Here is an 18,017-nt window from a genome sequence, read left to right as displayed (position 1 = left end):
GACACTCTTGAGGGGCTGATAGTCGCTCAGCTAGTCAAATTTATGGAACCCTTACATGAATAATAGTATTCTCTTACCCACGTCTATGTTTCCCACGCGATCTCTTCCCTTTTGCTTCTTCGACAAGAATTTCTTACAGAGTTGTCTTCCGTTTCATTTTCTTGAAGGCGTTTTGTTACAAATTGCATATTTCTGAATTAAAGATGGCTGTCTTCTGGGTTGTTGCAACAACCCAGAAGACGGTAATCTTCAGACTCTCAGCCGTGAAAACCTCAAATCCTTTCTCAATTAATTTTAAGATTTTAATGATACAGTATTGCCACAGGATTTCAATGTAATGTTTCATTTAATGAAGGTAAAATTATAAAGAATCTCTTCCTTCCCTTCTGGATGGCACTGAAATTTTGAAAATCGACTGTGAGCTGCCTTATTCAAACCGAATGACATCGACTAATAACATTTACTGAAACTCAGATTTTCGAAATAAATTATAAGTTTGTGAAAAGTAAGGCGATGACTAAACAAATGAATTTTTATGATAGGCCACACTTAATGAAAACTTCGTGATGTTTAATTTATAATTTTAATTTTGTAAATTTTTCAACAATGTAATTGGAATGCTGAATGGGCCTATGTTGAATGTAACTTAAAACCTTTTTAATAATATATTAGTTTCGTCTTAATTGTGACCATGTTTTGTAATTTTAATCATAGCAGATATTAAAATAATCTTATTGAAGTAACAAGTGTAAGAGGACCTTCACTGATTAGATATAACCAGTTTTGTAGAATACAAAGTTATGCTGATAATTTTGTTTGTTTACTTATCTAATGAAATATACGTGGAGAATGTGAGGTCTGTTTCCAAGTAAGCCTTGGCCTGTTCCCAAAATCCAAAGTTATGCATTGATCTCCAGCTGCGAATACGAAGGACAAGCAGGCTGTACCCATGTACCTCGTGACATAGACATCTTTTTGTAGACATTTTAGTTAGTATGATACGTTTTATAATGAACGTAACGATAGTATGATGATTAAATTAAATTTAACCAAGTCAGATAGTGAAACTTTAAGTATAACTGTGTAGCGTCTGAGACACTAGGCTTTGTTTAGTATTGATGCCAGAATATTAAAAATCGGAATGTATAAGAATTCGCAAAACCGTGTTTTATATTTTGTTTCCATTTGCAGAACGTCAAACTGAGAGACGCTGATTGTGTAATGAATAGTGTTATGGACGACATTGAAGACTCACAGTAATACACATCCCTAGGGCGGAAATCGAGCAATTTTGGTTTTTCCTAGGCATGCCTTAAACCTCACAGTCACTTGGACCGACTGCGAAAACAAAAATGTGGCTTTATTTTGAACAAAACTGAATTTCTGAACGAGATTTTTATATTTATCGTGCCAGCTATAGGTTTAAAGTTACTCTGAAGTCCATTGATATATGTCTAGAATATATACCGTGTTTACATTTATAAACTCAGAATTTGTGGTTATAAGTTTAAAAAATAACCAAGGTCTTTGTCTAATGACCTGTGAGTTTGTACACGTGCCTTTTATCACAGTTTATATAAGGCCTGTTCAATGTAATATCGATTATCTTCCACGCCATAAAGGAAGACTGTGTAATGACGAGAAGGGAATTTTCCACGAGCAAGTGACCTTGATGTCTGACACTAATATCTAAAGGATTTTTAAAAAAACAGTGATTACAAACATTACACTTTGACCTTAGAGCGAAGAAGTAGGAGGTACATGAATAAAACTGCAAAAAAAGGGGGGCCCTTAAAATTTGTACTCTTTGCCAAAGAAACAATTTAGGAAATTTACTCATAGCATATCAGTTCTGGTGGGTCCGATTCTGTCCACTATGACCCCTGTTTTAAATTTTTCAAAAAACGACTTAGGCCTATTGAGAAAAAATCTATACTAACGTTTTAAGATGTATATCTTTTAGGCGTTTTCTGACATGGTATATATATTACGCAGTACAAGTATAAATTTCTGTCAGAGTACCGATAGTATACAACTGATGATTACTTCTATAAGCAAATGATATTTCGTCTGAAAAGACTATCGTAACCAGTGAAGTGTGCGAAATTCTCAATTGAAATCTTCGGACTCACCACCGTGTGAAGATCGTATCCTGAACATCGAATATTTTTTACAAAACGTCGAAAACGCTTGTAACGTGTAATTGCGTAACATTGCTACTACAAGACGAGTGTATTTGGCAGGCATCTAGAGAGAGCGGGTCTCTATGTCTCTTTCCTACTCTAATGACATGTCATTTTCGTTTGTACGCGAAATAAAACAATCCTGTAAGGACGTCAAGAAAATTATAGAGTAGGTGCTTCTGTGCGTGTGTAAGTTTCTCAAAATAAGAAGTAAGTGTGGGTAAGTACGCAGCAGGCTGTATCACGAATAGTAGCCCCAGACTCTACATTCTGCATGGAAATATACACGTGTTTACATCACGATTTAAGATTTAATTATATCAAACTCACTTTGCAGTTTATTGCGGTGTGTTTTGCGGGCGGGGGGGAGATACTCATCTCATGTTCTCTACTATTTTGCTTTCTCTCCTTTAACTTTTACATCGACGCAAAGAATATTTATTTCTGAAATTTAAAAATCGTCATTAAAGACTTTAAAAAAAAACAAATCATTTCCTGCATTTGAAATTTATGCTTTATGTAAACACCTAAATTGCATATCCGTGACTTTGATGTAAGTTCCGTGTGTTTATGCATAATCCAGCTCATTATTATTTCTGAGTCTGAATACCCATGATTCTGCCGTGGTTAGGAATGCAGCGCGTACCTCACTGTTTGCGATAAATTGCGATACGCGGCATAGCGCGTTATTGACTTTCATGTACATACGAATGACATTGCTGTACCAAGAGTTCCATATTATACTACTCAACAGATGTGCGGTACAGCACTGTAAATATGCTAAGCCTGTGTGGTGTAGAAGCATCACAGGGGAATACGTCACCTTTGTTTCTTACACCACCCATCGTGTGAATACGTTACAAAGGAATGCTACTCATCCTCTTACAAAACTGATTTGAAACTCTGGACATCCAAGTAATGTATTTTGTAGCTCGCTGTCTTATTTCGTATGTCAGTGTCTTAGGATTACATATTATATGCGTTTACATTCTTTTTGCCCTCAAGCTACTGACGTAGGCGAAATGCACTGTTTGGTCCCCGCTACTGTACCAGAAGACCAACATGGACGTCTTCACTGGCATCGCAAGCCTTATGCCATTATCGGACATCGCAGAAATTAGAGAAACTAACACACAGCACCGAATAGGAATGTCTCTTGAACAGTAAATTACGCTGTTAACAACTGGCAAAGTCTGAATCATATTCCATAATTAATCTCATTCAGATTATTCTCTAATTCATATGTCTTCCCGTAATTGTCGTTCATTGGCAAAATAGATTTTAATCTATATTAATAGTTATATAACATCAATAAATGAATCTGAAAGACAATGAGTTATTCATAATCGCAAATAACACTTGTTATGCATTGCGGAACTATGCATAAGCATCAGTTAGCTTTGCAGTGTGCTATTGTGTACACTGTAATGAACTGTCGGGTTCGATAGTAGACGGGGAATTTCTTGATTCTATATAATCTCGCTTTGTATAAAATAATGCCGATGAATATGTTGCCAAATCTCACATCATATATTAATACAAATTTATGTGTTTTGTAATCTTAACCCCGCATAATCAAGGTCTTGATGGATTATGTTTTAATGACCTTGATTATGTCGAGTTAAGGATACAAAACATAAATTTTGTGTGACATTGACGATTAATGAAATAACATTGTTGGAGAACAGGATGCTGACGCGTGATATATAGGCCAACAAATCTTGTCCGTGTGGTTGAACTTCGTAACCACTAGGCCTAAGTAAATGTACTTGTAAACTTCGTCCGCCGTCTAAATTATAAAATCACGATTTTTCGAAAGCGGTTTTCTGCTTCCACCGTCAGGTAAGAGAAATAGGACAGGAGACCTGTTGGGTCCATCCATTTCTGAGGTTAGCTCAAGTATTTGGTCTAACAGAGGGGTGTTCTGTCCTAAAGATGGCTGTCTTCTGGCTTATTGTCCCGTGCAGTCTGGTAGAAGTTTACCGACGTTTCAGATGTCCTTGCTGCCTCCATCATCAGAGCGATCCGGGGTTTAGTTATTTCGCAGATAAAACTGATTTTCTGTTACAGGTGCAGTCGTTGCCCATCCACGCGACGATCACATTCTGCCTGGAAGCAAGTTTCGCCCGAAATCGTTGTTTTATATCAGATTGGACCGGAACATACATCAATCAAACTGGCGGAGGGCGAATCACCGCTCAAATAACCCACTAATTTGGTGAGTGGAAATATTTGTTTTATTAATTTCCATTTTGTAAACTGAGAACATGACAGTTCATTACCAGCGCATGAAGATTGTCCTATAATCTTTTTTTCTCGTCGTTCTGGATTTTTATAGCAGGAAGGCAACTTAAACAGTGTGAAACGTAAGGTTCTCGCCGTGGTGAAGACGATATACCAACGTTTCGGAGAAATATAATATCCATTTTTAGGCCTGAAGATGGAGACAGCATGTTTCTCACAAATGCTGGTATCTATCTACATGTCTACACGGCGTCACTGCCCACAAAAACAAGAGAATTAAAATTGTAGTTCCAGCTCGAGTATGAGATCATTTCTTTCCCTTCTACACTCAAGCTACTGATGCATGCGAAGTGCACGGTTTTGTCCCGAATCACATACCTGTCTTGATAATATCACATGGGGTAAATAACTGGGCGTTCTCCTCCCCAGATATTCAAACTAGTGACAAGTCTCGACTTTGGCCCAGTTTACTGTCGCAGAACCTGCAAACATCACCGCTCTTCTTAGAATCATAAATGATGTCTCGTAGAACCTGCATCCAAGAGCGTGGACACGTGGGAGTGTGTACATTACTTTTCTCAACTGGGATATCTTTATACTCCGAACTTGTGTACCCTAAGAGTGGATGCCAAATGCTCCAGTTGGCAACAGATGATAAAATGAATGTTGCTTTTGCACAATATACTTATGTGGCTTCCCTAGAAGAAATAAAGAGTCGAAATTCCATGAAAATTAAGAATAGAGGGCAAGACAGAAAAATTCTCTGTCCCCATCTACCGATCAGAATGGCGTAGCACTTACGCGCCTGACTTATGTAGAGTGTCCCATAAGTTCCAACGCATAGGCGAACGTTGTTATTTGGCAAAATAAAGGAAAATTGTAAAGATGGAAAAGCTGTTACAAATCATGAGCTTCAAGTCTCAGGTGTTTGGATTTTCTTTTTGCCAAGGACGAGCACCGTAACGGCGTAGGTTAAATAAATGCCAGCACTTCAGACTGGACGCACACGATCCATAACAACCTTTGCCTCTTTATATTTTTCCGTGGTTTGCCAAATGACTCAGTTTTCTTACCATCGCGGACTTTTGGGACACATTGTACAGTCCCGAGGCACCAGATTTGGAACTGACTGAAACATTTATCCTACTGTATCTTCTTTCAGCTGGTTTCCAGAGATTTCCGTTAACTTACAATTTAAATTAGCGGAAATCCCTTACTGGATTCCATGTACAAATTGATCGCGTAATGGAAATTCTGTTTTTATAACCACACATGAGCCGGGATAGCTCAGTCAGTATAGTGACTAGCTACGGGCTGGACGACCGGGGTTCGATCCCCGACGGGGGCAGAGGATTTTTCCTCTAGCCTCTGCGTCCAGACCGGCTCTGGGGCCCACCCAGCCTCCTCTACAATGGGTACCGGGGTCCTTTCCCGGGGGTAAAGCCGGCCGGGGCATGATGCTGACCACTCACCCCCATCTAGTGCCGAGGTCAAGGAAGATAGGAGCTATACCTCCACTCCCCCCAAACGCCTACATGGCGTATAGTGGGACAAACTTTACTTTACTTTACTTACATGATATACGGATTCAAAGATTGTTTATAACTTTTATATACGACGTGTTTATAAAATGTCATTCTTGTGAAGCCATTATTTTGAGTGTAGTCCTATTAATCCTTTAACTTCCATTGTTAACTATAAGGACCTTCTTCTTCGTCAGTTGGCGGTGCAGTCCTTGGTGGGTCCTGGCCGCCTTAACTATAAGTACGACCTGTTTTTTAAACAGTAACTGCATTTTAACATAGAATATATTTATGGGTTTAATTTGATTCTCAGAATAAACGTCGATTATTTTCTTAAACAACATCAGTCAGTTTCTGTTTGTAATGGGAAAGTGTTGTGTTTGAGGTACGAACCGAGTTTTTTAAACATTAGTCAGGTGAACTTTGGCTTCAGAAGGTTAAGTCTTTACTGAAGAGTTCTGGTGGTCCTGTCAGTACGCTTGTCCGAAGAACTGTTAACGAAATTTGGTATGAATGACCTTTTATACTGTACTTCTGAGGTGATCGCAGTACCTTTCACTTGTACCAATAATCTTCGGTATCTGCTTCGCCTTCACTTATGCTATCTTTGTGTTTCAGTCTGTAGTTTTTTTTTTTCGTTTAGTAAACTGAAGAAACGTCCGTTAGTAAACACGTTTGTTTCCTACCTCGAATATTTTTTTCTGTTATATCAGTTTGTAATGTTCTTCGCATTACAACGACGCTAGTAGACAGACCGCTGAAGTTGAACCCGATGGCTCTCATGAGGGTCACCTGAAAATAGATTTTAGTACAGCGAGAGCCATGAAAATGTTGGGAGAGTTCTTAAATTGTTTACCAATGTTGTGTGAGGTTCACTGATGGGTCACGCAACGAATTTTTTTGCCCACAAAAAATCGCATGGGAGCCAAAATGTTAAATACGTGTTCAGTTATTTTTGTTTGAGTTATTTTTATTTCACAACAGTGAAGTATCTCTGTATTATCCTGTAAGAGAAACCGAACTTGGTGGGGTCTGTAGTGCTGGCCTTCCGTGTCGCACGCTTCATACCCATATTCTGTAGCGCGTGGCAGCTGGCAGGTCGCCCTACTTTAACGACGGCGTGCCACAAGGAAATAAATATTGGCGTATTACGTTTGTGAGTCAGTCAGCTGGAAGGACTGTGTTTATTTTGGTTTGCGACGCGAGTATTAACGTCTTTAAAATATTTCATTGACGTTCATGTACCCTGTACTTAGCTAATGTCAACCTTACGCACACGTGGCGTACTCACGAACGAGACTGATGACTGAATTAAAACATCACAGCTAATTTTGTGACACAGAAAATTCTAGAAGACCGAATCTTGGTGGTACAAACGTTATATCTGGCGTGTAGCGATGCCACAACCAATCTGTGACCTTTATGATTTTCGTCATTTGTATTTCGGTTAAACTGCGTGGCGCCTCCGAAAGAATATCTCTGTAACAACATTTCCTGGCGAGTCGTCGAAGTATACTGGGCGTTCACTATTAGACCGGAACGCAACTGTCACTTCTCGGCAGGAACTGCATCACTCGCTGCAGGGTTTTCCCGATACGAGTGAAGTATCGCTCCAAAAAATCAATAAATTCAACTTACCTTGAAATCAGAAGCGTTGAAAATTATGTCCCTGTGACCGTTGTGTGTACACTCTTTATTATTCGTAATGGCCGACTTTCACTTGTCTGGAGTTGTCCTTCGGTATCTAATTGTTATTTCTACTAATAAGCGATTCTTAGCTGTTTCCGTCGAAAACTGAAACAACCCTGTGGAATGTATTGTGTCAGTAGAAACAGAACGCTATCATTTCGAAAGATAGTGCTATATAAACGAATAATTTAGTGCAGAAATTTAAATACTTGAGAATATAAACCAAAGACAATCATATTTTAGTGTACGTGAAAGTTTGAAGTAATTATTAAACGTTTTTTGTCAGTTTTCCAAAAAGAAACCGGTATTATGTATACGCGTGTTTATTATGAAATTGTTCTCATTCTTTCTTGTCTTTCGGAGGCATAACAGTGTTCCACTAGCCCCATTTCGAGATACGCGTGTTCTTGGTACTGCAACCCGATCTGTATATGTCTGTAGTAGAGATTTGTTAGATCATTATTAAGACAGACTCTTTTGATGCATGTCGTTGCAAGATACATACAAACGTTCAAACATCCGTTCTCCGAGAAAGATTTGAAACCGCGATTGCAGTATTTTAGAGCACTAAGACGGTGTCAAATAAGTAACGAGCGTAACATGGAGTTTAATTTGCCGGGGGACGAACGTAGTCTCAAATCTAGAATGTTCTTGAAACATCGAACAGTGCGAACATCCTGTTTAATGATCAAGTACCTTTGTCTGCTTAAAGTGATGAATTCACAGTCATTAAATGCCAATTACTGAGTATTCACTAGTTGTTGTCCTTGGCCTTAGCAGTATTGTATATTTATGCTATCCAATTTACTCAGGTGAGAAAATGTGTCAGTGGTATGCTTGAACGTCAGCATACGCCAGGCTCAATTGTTACTCTTGAATGTGACCTAACGAAGAATCGATTGATCGATTCGTTTCTCATGACTCGGCAGCTTTATTCCTTTTGTGCGTCGGAAGGCTGTGACTAGTGTGGTTATAGAACAGCGGTGGAACGATATTGATGGACTCGAGTAAAAATGCCTGTCCCATTGCCACTTTGTCCATAAATCCTACGCGGACTGACCTGAACGCGAACCCGGGCCTCTGATTTGAGAAGCGGCTAACCGCTCCAGAATTCGTGAGCGACGTCGAGATATTTGTCTGTGCCTTGTTGATCGTTCCGTACCGCCTCCTGCCACCCCTTTGTATATTCGGAATATAAAGCTGGAGTTTAACCATACGATCGCGGCGTTTGGAGTTTCTTTGTATAGTTCGTAAACAGATCGCATAAAATATTAATATTATAAAAGGGCGTATGACGTACTGGCCTTTCTTAATGCACTTATTCGCTGTTTTTGAAAGTCAAACTTGTTACTAAAATATCTTGTTCCTAGGTACTTAGCTTGATTAAACTGTTTGTTACTGGCATGAAAGTCTGCATGTACCCACGATGTTGACAATATAATAACTAATGTGAGCTTATTTTGGTGGTTGTTTTGGGTATTTTCCCATCTGTGCAACCTGTTACTTCATTATACTGCGTTTTACCCTTGAACATCTCACGTCTCTGCTGACTGATTCATTCTTTTGTATCTTTAGGAGTTAATATAGGTTAAAAGAATCGATTTGTACCTCCTTGTTCTGGGTTAAATATATGAGGTAATATTCTGTCGCAATGGTTGGCCGCTACAAGTGCGCAGGGGGGGACCGTGAAGCGATATGACATTACGGAAAGATAAGTCATTCCTTCCGTGTATAGATCAGATGGGCTGTACATGTAGCACGTGCAGGTAAGGCGTGTGCCTGCTTTCTTTTTAAGTCAGCCACCGATTGTGTCCAAATTAAAAGAGGGAAAATATTTTCAGTTATAGTATACATGCACAAATAGGTTCTTTGTTGTCTTGTCCCCCGCCCCTGCCGTTTCCATCTTTTCTTCTCCACTCACAGTGATGTAGTTGAAGCTCAGAGATATCTTGCGGAAATGGTACGTGGCTCGTGATTCATCTATTTTAAATAGGTTTTCTCTTACGGGCCACAAAGATTCATCGCCATAATTACAAAACCTTGCCTTGCGACCCTGCTCAAGGGTAGTTTGCTCTATTTCACGTCTTCACAACCAGTTTCTCAAAGTCTTTCAATTATAGTATCCCATATACCGTAACGTCTTCAAAATCATCTTCCTTTGAGGTTTATCGGCTAAATTTTTTATGTTGCATGCCCTGAACATCTCATTTCTCGTAATTTAATCATGCTCACTATGTTATTCCACTAGCCATACTTTGAAATGGTAAATTAAGTACGTATTATCACGTTTCTTATCAGCCCAGCAAATTTTTCTGAAACGTTGGTATCTACCCCGGAGTGTACACAGCTTCAAAACCCGGAAGAACAACATTCATCTTCACCGCCGCGTGAACCTCAAATGTCACATCATTGAAGGTGTTTACATACCAGATATCACAGAATAATGAAGATATTGATTATCGAAATCAAAAGTTAGAGTATTAAACCCATAAAACTGGGAAACAGCACTGACGCCTCATTTCATGCTGGCTGTTGAGTGGAACCGGTCGATATCCTTGGCATTCCTGATTCCTGTTGCGGCGTAGTGCTAGAGTGGAGTCCACGAAGCACACATCCCTCCAGGACCTCCTCAGCAGACGTACGTAAGAAGCGTGTAATTCTATTCGCGGATCCTTTGCACCCTCTAGCATCGTGGTCTCTTATGCCACGATTCGTTTCCTTGATATTTCAACTTGCATCGCGGATATCGGTCTGCTGTGGACAGTATGAAGTGTGGCCAAAATTATTAATGAATTGTCCAGGGTACGTTGATGTAGTTTTATTTTATTTTGTTTTAACCTGTTCTCAAACGCATGGTATAATACGGAAAGCACGCACTACGTAGGTGTTATTGGTCAGGTTACGTCTTACCGTGTGGAACGATTAAATAAAAGCGAAATTCTTGTCGTTCTTGATGCCGGTTACGTTCTTTAAAGCACATAATCGCACTGTAAATTTTGTTTCACTTGTCTGTATGACGTATCTTGTTTGTTCTTTCACTTGCTGGAATCTTCTTATTTTATTTTTATTTATTTTTATGTTTTGCCTGTGTCATGTTTCTACTGTTCGTGTTTTTTAGATTTTCTCCGAATTCTCCCCCTTCTTGTTTTATCTCATCTCTCTTGCTTTTCTAGCCAATTGAATGGCCTTTGTATCTATCACTGTCACATTTATTTTGTAATGTCTTCATGAAGGAAGCTAGGATGAAAGTGATATGGGGGAAACAAGACAAAATTAAACATTTGTATTCGATTCACATAGTTTGAAGAAAACTCTTGGCATAGGCCATATCTCTAAGAGTATAAGAGCTAATAATACCACATTTAAAATTATTGAAGCAGCTTGTTGATATAAATGGGTTGACCTGCGTGAGGGTGTAGTCCAGGGGCGGGTTTTGTGGTCACTGTTACGAATAGGAAATTTTTTGATCAAATGACTTGCAGATTATGTGTGTCAATCAGTCGTAGTGCATTATTTCATAGACACGTAACGCGTATGAGCACACGGTCAAAGTTGCACAATTTTTCACTGTTACCAATTAATCACCTTTTAAGATATTGTAGCAAAAGCCTCTTGTCACAGAGTGAGTCAGTATCAGTCGATCGATCACTCGGTTATTACGAGATGTTGAGTAATCTATTGCAAGCTTCTTTAACGTACTCATTTTGAATTTATTCCATTGGTTCTGTAATTAACTCTTATCAGTGACATGATGGTGTTCTGCACAATACAACGTAAGGCACGAAATACATTTGAGACCAGAAGGAAAGCGTGTTAACTGTGTAAGCCGCGATAGCCCAGCTAACATTTACTGTCGTGGTTCGCTGGTACTCCACACATTGCAACACAGCGGAACTGAGAATCTAAAATGTATCCTTAGCCTCCTACAGCCAGCTAGGCGTTGATTAACCAGCTCGCTAACGATGAAATGTATCTTATCGTTTCTGTTGCGTTCTACCGTAATTAGAGCCGAAGAATTAGTTAAGAATGGGAAAATTTTGTTTTATTTTTATTTTGCAACCCGTTGAGCGCAGTTTATACAAAGTTACAAGCCGAGAGATCGTTATCGCTGTAGTAAATTCAGTCACGAAACGTGTAAGCATCAGTAAAACCGCCTCTTTGCGCGACTGTTTCGTACGCAACACAGCGATATTAAGGACTCTCGAATGGAAGTAGAGGAACGGGTCTGGTGTGATTTAGAATTGTATGCAGTGTCTAGCTATTTGTTTCATACATTTCGTGAAATAATGTACAGTCATCTCTAGCCAACTGCGGTTGCTGATGAAGACCTTGTGGGAAACTTAGAGCGCCGAATTGGAAAGGATGTGAAAGTTTGCGATTGTATTTTAATTTAAGGTAATATACTGACATATACGTAGAACAGGACGTTTTACTCTTTGCCATGAATCCTGCCTACCCAGTATCGTCAGTGAAAGAAATGTGTGTGTGTGTGTCAGGATCTGGACTTCGTAGCAACAATAAGGTCAAGATTAAGATGGTTGGGCCATGTATTGTCTGTCTGAGCGGAGAATTGACTCGATCTTGAAACTATTATACGTCATGCTGAATGTTTTCCTATAACTATTGCCTCTTACTACATATGTTCCCACTGTTGGAGCAATCTATAGGTAAACTGTGAAATATTCAACATGGATCAATGACATGAACCACTAGAAAGCCATAAAACTAATGGAGAACTGAGTCAGCCAGTTTCTATGCAGCATATTAGAACGGCCGTGCGCCAACATAAGAACTGTACTTCTGTTTGAAAGTCGAATCAGACAGACAGTACTTTGAATGAACAGTCAAGGGTACCAGAAATGGCATTGGAGGAAGAAGAAGGCAGGGCAGAACTGTGGAAAGTGGTTAGACGCCGACCGTAACGTCATGTTTAAGACGGGCGTGAAAGATGGAGGACAGAACAGTGAATAGATGAAAATGGAGAAAATTTTTGAGGCGGCTAAGATTCCGTAGGAGTAAGTATGGGCCGTATCTTAAGCACGAAGTGTTTTAGATCTCATGGGATTTGATACCCTTTTGACTGTCCGGCTAATTGACAGCAGCGCTGCTGTTTGAAATGGAGTCATTTAACATACTCACGAGCACTTAGACAAAGCAGTTAACACTGGCACGGCCTTTGCTAGGTCAAGAACAGCTAATGGCCATGATGAAACGAGTGTTTATCTTCGCCAACTGTCGTCGTCGTCGTCGTAAGTAAACACGCGTTCCGAGTTCGTTGTCACTTTATGAGGAAATGTTCTTTTATCTTCAGTTTACAGTTGGTTACATTTCATTTATTATTTGTCTATGTCACGCCTAATTATAAGATGGTAAGAGAATAATGAATTGGAAGAAGTGTTGAAGGAGCTGTCGTCGATACCCTGATGATGGAGGCAGCCTACACCTCTGATACTTCGGTCAGTTTATACCAGACTGCGCGGTACTAAAATCCATAAGACATCTAAGTTCATACTCGTCGCCGTGAGAACCTCAAAAATCTCACTAAGTTTCAGGAGCTGCTCAGATGGGTCCTGCAGAGTCGGCTGGTCGAGTCAAACGTAAATTGTTGTATTTGTAAGACAATGGACAAAGTGCAAAAGACAGTCGATATTATCGCCTTATTTTCCTGGAGGAACTGAGGAACCTCGCTGAGGATAGCCGGTCTTCAGGCTGAGACTTTAACGAATGCGAAGGAGAAATGCTAACCTCTCCTTCCGCAAAGTTCGGTAACTGGTTAGGCATTTATGTGTTGTCAGAATGCAGGAGAAAGTCATAATAGGCTGTTTTTTTTATTTGTAGTGTTCTGTCTGACGACAGGTCCATATGAACAGGATCCTTCCATCCTTTTCTCGGACTGGGACCTGTTCATATACGTTCTTGGCAGATGATCCAGAAGTGGTTTGCCATTGCCTTCTTCTGTGTGTGAATGGAGTAATTGTTGGGATGCCACGGAGAAACCGGGGAAGCCCCCGGAGGAAAACTCCGTGTTGCCTAGACCACGGCCTTGCCCAACACAAGTTATAAATTCGGGCACATTAATTCCGCGAAATGATTCATTTATCCATACCATTTACTTCAAAACATAAATTTCTGTACAGATAGAATTAAACGTTGTTTTACAGAACTAGCTCCTTTTCTGTGTGTACTGTATTGTAGAAGTTAATTTCATCTACTTACATAACCTTGTGTATTAATGTGCTTTATTTTCTTCCTGTGTACTTTGTTTAATGTCTGCTTCTATTTTGAAACAACCTAAAATACGCTTTTATTATTCAAATGACGTTCTGCTTAACTACCGACCGGTCAAGGAGTACCGCTTTCATGACCTCTAAAATGAACAAGCCAAACTGCCAGTCACTCCCTTCCTATTTTTTATTAGGCGTGCTGTTGCCGTAACTACTTAACGCCAGTAACTGAGATGGAAGGACCTTTTTATCCGCGTTCTAGGCTTGACGTGGAATGAAGGAGGTGGCTTACGTTGCATGTAAAAAACAGCATCTGTATACTCGTAATCAGTTTAAAAAAACTCTGTATTTAGATCTAGAGATAACATGGTAAGATTTCAGGTTATCACTGCGTCAAATATGAATATGACTCTTCTGGGATTTTGCCCAGTATAGAGTGGCAGGCGTTTACCATCGTTTCAGAGGTGCTTACTGCCTACATCATCAGGACGATTAGTAAGCAGCGCGAGGGATTTATGATGGAGGTAGCAAGCACCTCTGAAACGTCTGTAAACTACTATCAATCTACGTGACGCAACATCCCAGAAGGCAGTAATATTTAAAAGCATGGTTTAGTTTCTAGATAATATTACGAGTTTCCAGCCGATATTTCTTGCCATTTGTCCGCGTGCTGTAGAAGTAATTATATAATTGCTGAGTCCTCTAAATAAATTGTATACCCATATGAAAATTGTATTAGAGCATGAACGTTACGGAGAAATTCGTCAAAAAAGGGGGGCACTTTCCCGCGGGTCCCGTTGGTGTATTTTAATTTGGAGCCGATTTCCCCCTCCGAAGAGCCACTGGCGCTCCGTTTGTAACCTGTGTTTATTTCCAACCTTGACTTGTCTTAGGCGTTCTAAGACGAGAGCCAACAAAATTGCAATAAAACACTGAAGTTTCGCAAGTCACAGTGGACGTTGCGTCACACCACAAACTTTTTTCTCAAAAAAATAGGCCCATACGCATTTAACGAGGGTTTCCTTGTCAGTATTTATTTTTACTTGTATATTAATTAGTTTTGCACAATGTCCCGTCGCCATGATTGACTCAGAATCATTTAACAATTGTCATCGTTCATTTAACGACGTCATAGTCTTTATTTGTTGCTGTGAAGAAAAATGTTTATAACTGTAAGAAGTTCGTCTTCGTTCAGACATTTTGATTAAATTCCGTTACTTGAATCGAGTCGCTTATGTTTCAAAGCGTTTACTTTATCAAAAGTATCATGTTATCGTCTCTTCTGTAAGAGATTGAACCTAGGTCTTTCGTATCAAAGCATTAAGAATATGAATTTCGGCTTCGATTTCATTTTTTCACGACGACCAAGATAACTGTCTTCCGAGATGTTCCGATCGCCCTGATGATGAAGGCAATAAGAATCTCATTGTGGCACAAGACATTCAGCCATCTGTATGAATTGAGAGTGTCAGAGGAACAGGGTGCTGAAAAGAATATATTGACGTAAGCGGGAGTCTGGAGAATATTTCATAATGAGGGTCTTCATAGTGTAAACTCTTTAACATGCCATATTTGAATGATCAAATCAAGGAGGATGAGATTGGCAGGCACGTAGAATGCATGGGGGATATGCTCCTAAAGCCTGGCGGGACAAATTAACTGCACGTAGGAATCGCGTAGAAATGTCATGTATTCCTTGCAGTGGGTGGCGGTAAATTTCTAGATTATTTTATTAATCTGTATGAACTACAGGGATTATCAGAGTCCAGACGAATGAGAGGATGAGATTTGAGGTTCTCATGGCTGAAGATAGATGGTAATCTGGGTTGTGACGCCGTGTGAGACTTGGAAACGCAGTTACGTCAAAATAATTTAAATTTTCTACATTTTAACTTTGTTCTTCTCCTAGTTTGGAAGACAAGTTTCTTATGCAAAGAGAAAACATAGTTTTTCTTTCCCTTTATTTTAGTGTTTGCGTTTTGTATATGAAACGGGGAAACAGACACCGGCCCTTCGTTTCTTTGTAAACAAAATGTTGATTTGGTGAAGGACTCTCGGGCTACAAACCGCGTCAGGTGGCTGAATGGTGAATACACCATATCCTGTGCAGCTTATAGCCCGAGAGTCTTTCATCAACTTTTGTCGCCGCGAAAGCTTCACTTTATACAAAATGGTTATTTGTTATTGAAATGAAGTCCTGGCCTAGCCAAGTCCATGTTTGGACCTCGACATTGACAGTTACTTCGTTATGTTTATGATTAAAGGTTATCATGGAGTCTGAAATGTCATCAGTAAACGTTATAACAGACGAGTAGCTAGGCTTGCGTTATTGATACTCCGCGAAAACGCCTTTGTAGGGTCTGCGTTATTGTATCTACGTCTATGGAGAGTAGAGATGACCCTGTCTTGGGTCAAGGGTTCCGTTGCTGACTCCGGGCACGTTCTCTGACAGCAAGACAGACGCTTCATAAATTCCATCTGTGGCACAATTACTTTTACCATCTTTAGAGCCTGATTTGAAATGCATGAAGTTTTGTACAAGAAAGTACTGATAATGGGCCTTGATATTTCATGCTGAAAGGCGTGAGCTTGATCCCGACGGAGGCTTCGAAATTTTTCTTGCTGTCACAATGTACGTAAAGGCTTCTGGAACTCATAATGTGAGTTTGGTTCGTCTTGGCAATGAACTCTACTGCAAAGCTCAAATCGAAGTTATCGATTTGTCAGAAACGACTCATCGAACGAAGAATTTGCACGGATTACGATCTACAACTTTTATGTTGAGAGTTTGTCTGTCCGCATGTTTACACTTTAGATCCTGTAGATAGATTTTCACGAAACTCAGTATGAAAATTGTGCAATTAGAGACCACCTAAACTTCATACTTTTCAATTTCCTACAGTCAATAGTAAAAATATGGCTGTCGCGCGGAATTGTTAGATGGGAAAAGTGCCACTAATGGATCGCTGAAAAACATGTAATTTTTTTAGGTTGGACAATAACAATATGGCTGCCGTGCGAGGATTTTCCTTGGCTCTTTTACTTTGACAGTTAATGAACTATTGGAGCTAGGCGTTTCAAGCTTGGTGTGGGTCGTCTGGGTAGGGGATACCGTGTACATTTTTGGGTGCGTACCAACATTTCGAAGGAACATACTGTTTCCATCTTAAGCACTGAAGTCAGCCCTGAAATGGAGGCTTCCAATACTAGAAGACCACCATAGACATTCCTACTTCACAGATGTTTCTGCGTGTATTGGAATGGGAAGACTATCATGAATTCATTCATCTTCAATGGATTTTGAATAAGATGGTTGTGACTTCGGCCCATAAGAATGTACTAGATATGTGAAGGATAACCCCATACTATAATATTTGTTTTTAAATACTGTAAATCCTTGTTCTTACATCAGATTGAGAAACCAGATCTCACACGTAACAACTTTTCGCCTTAAAGTAAAACGTTGCGTGTCGCAACATTTTGAAATAACAAATGTTTCCTCCCGAGTCGCCTTACATAATCAAATTCCCGTCTCTGAGGAGTAGGTTCAGCGCACGGAAACAAACCACTGATGTACACATCACGTTAATACGAGACTCGTTATCCACTTCTCCCGCAAGTCCATTGAGAATGACTTGGCAAAGGTATTTTTGGATCGTTTGTTTCCAGTCTTACACTGAGTTCGACAGGCCGGAAGACAACATTAGCTCCAGCGCTCCGTACGCTGTCAGCTTTGCTAGAAATAAACGCCAGAATCTGTCTGTACGAATCGGATTCCATTCTGTGGAAAGAACTGGCCTGAGATGCTATAAGAAATTACACGTTCAGTATTACGGTATGTCATTATGCTGAATGTGTTGTTAATAGTAATCTAGAGTTAATTATTAATAAGTCTTCTCGGACTACGAGCCGTGTTCGTTGGTGATCAGTCGCCGACGTTTCGAGGACCTTCTCTGTCCTCATTTTCAAGCCTGATAGCCCAAGAAGACTTTATTAATTAAAGCCGCCGTGAAAGCTTCAAATCATATAGAGTTAATTATTTTGTGTTTTTAGTGTTAATTAAATTAATTTCATAATGATATTGAACTGGATTGATCGATGGTTTTATATCGACTTCACTGTAGTCCTACTGGTTATTAGAGGCTGTCGACGTA

The 18,017-nt window shown here is 39.7% G+C and overlaps 1 protein-coding gene across 6 annotated transcripts in view; it reads left to right on the top strand.

Moving 5' to 3' along the window:
- Positions 1-18,017, top strand: part of LOC110830835 (oxidative stress-induced growth inhibitor 1) — a 35,415-nt gene that overhangs the window by 5,212 nt on the left and 12,186 nt on the right. For 4 of the 6 annotated variants that reach the window (XM_022066150.2, XM_022066154.2, XM_022066149.2 and 1 more), the window contains exon 2: positions 4,254-4,401. The gene's annotated coding sequence lies outside the window, so the exon portion shown is untranslated. Of the gene's footprint in view, positions 1-2,036; positions 2,404-4,253; positions 4,402-17,532; positions 17,699-18,017 lie in introns of those variants that run through there. The other 2 variants (XM_087342879.1, XM_022066153.2) reach the window with 2 other exon arrangements.

The sequence above is a fragment of the Zootermopsis nevadensis genome, unplaced genomic scaffold, assembly GCF_977971745.1.
Source record: "Zootermopsis nevadensis isolate Lab colony 2312 unplaced genomic scaffold, Znev_1.0 Znev_ptg000004l, whole genome shotgun sequence".
Lineage (NCBI taxonomy): Eukaryota > Metazoa > Arthropoda > Insecta > Blattodea > Termopsidae > Zootermopsis > Zootermopsis nevadensis.
This window is presented reverse-complemented; position numbering and strand designations above follow the sequence as displayed.